Consider the following 1,874-nt stretch of genomic DNA (forward strand, 5'->3'; position numbering starts at 1 on the left):
ACAATTACATAGTACACAGTCCTACCCTTACTTTGGCTCTTACATTCTTTCTGCCACCTCTTCTGCAATGGGACCCTGAGCCTTGGAAGATGTGATAGAGATGTTTCAGTGCTGAGCACTCCTCTGTCACTTCTCAGCACGGTGGTGGATTGAGTCATCCCAGTGGTACCACCATCTGAAAAGAGAAGTTTCTCTAACCAAAAGCGAGGGTAATGTTAATGCATGTTAATGAATGTTAGGTAAGGTGCTTATAGGGCAGTTTGGTGAGCATAACATACGCATTTAGCCAGACAAGAGCAGGTGTTACACTCCATATGCTTTTGGTTACATCTTCAGTGCCAGGCATGTACTCCCTCCTATAGAGAAGACCTCTAGTCCAACTCGAGAGCACTTGGTTTCCCTCATAAAAGACATGCCACCCAGGGCACACAGTACTTGGGAGCCATATGGTAGCAAGACTGCTGTGAGTTCAAGACCAGCCTGAGACTACATAGTTTGTTCCAGATTAGTCTGGGTTAGAACGAGACCCTACCTAAAAACTCAAATAAATAAAAAAGTCAGGTTGCTGGTTAGAGGAGATTGCTCAGTGGTTAAAGGTATTTGCTTGCAAAGCCTGACCACCTAGCTTTAACCAAAGTGTGCCATGTGTTTGGAGTTCATTTGCAGTGGTGGGAGGTCCTGTCATGACCACACTCCCTCTGTCTCAAATAAATAAAATTCAAAGTAAAAAAAAAAAAAAAAAAAAAGACATGCCACCAGTGCACCCATTTGGTCTTTTGGCCTGGTTGGCCAAACTTGAGGTTTGCCGTGTCCACTGTTTTCACCACCGATGACTTCTCCCACAGAGGTACATGCAGCATAGCTTTTTCCAGCTTTCTGTCAGGGGCTCTACAGGAAGGAGATTTCCAGCTCAGCCCTAGCTTGACTTCTCAGTGAATAGGTATTCAAGTCTTAATGGATATCTAAATGTGGCTATCATATTTAAAGTTTCTTTTTAAAATAATTTAAAATTTAATTTTTTATAAGAAAGTGGCAGAATGGGTGTGCTAGGGTCTCTAGCCACCTCAAATAACTTCCAGATGCATGTGCCACCTTGTGCATCTGGATTTACGTGGGTATTAGGGAATCAAACCTGGGTCCTTAGGCTTTACAGGCAAGTGCCTTAACCGCTAAGCCATCTCTCCAGCCCCCATCATTGGTTTCTTATTGTTTACAAGTTTTTTGATAACTACAACATTTAAAAGTAGGGCTGGAGACACGGCTCAGTGGTTAAACGCACTTGCTTGCAAGCTAGCACCCACATAAAGACGCTGCAAGGCACGAGGTCTGGAATCCCAGCGCGCCTATGACAATGGAAGAGCCAGAAGAACCTGGAAGCTCTCAAACAGCACGACACAGTGGAAGGAATGGCTCCACCCCCCCCAACCAACCAAATAATAAACTTTAAAAGTGGCATTTTAACTGCATTGTCCTGCCCGTTCTTTAAGGCGGCAGAAGCGCTGTTAGGAGCAGCATGGCTGCTGCCGTTCTTACCCCAGCCCAGAGCGCGACACTTTAAGGTGAGTCCAGAACCATAAAACCCAAGAACATCTTAAGCTACCTTCCCTACGACGTCTGAACAGCAGCATGGGAGCATTTTGTTTGGTTGTTGAGTAGCCTTGCATGTAACTCAGCCTGGTCTCACACTTCTCATGTAGTTGGGGATAACCTTGAAATCTTGATCTCCTGCCTCTACCTCCCACGCGCTGGGATGACATGCGTGCACCCCAGCCCTGGTGCTGTGCAGTGCGGAAGAGCGAGCCCAGGACTGTGTCTGGCAGGCAAGCAGTACAAAGTGGCCCTGCCCAAGCCCCAGCAAGTTAATCACGAGACTC

The sequence above is a fragment of the Jaculus jaculus genome, chromosome 15 (genome assembly GCF_020740685.1).
Source record: "Jaculus jaculus isolate mJacJac1 chromosome 15, mJacJac1.mat.Y.cur, whole genome shotgun sequence".
In the NCBI taxonomy this organism is placed as follows: Eukaryota; Metazoa; Chordata; class Mammalia; order Rodentia; family Dipodidae; genus Jaculus; species Jaculus jaculus.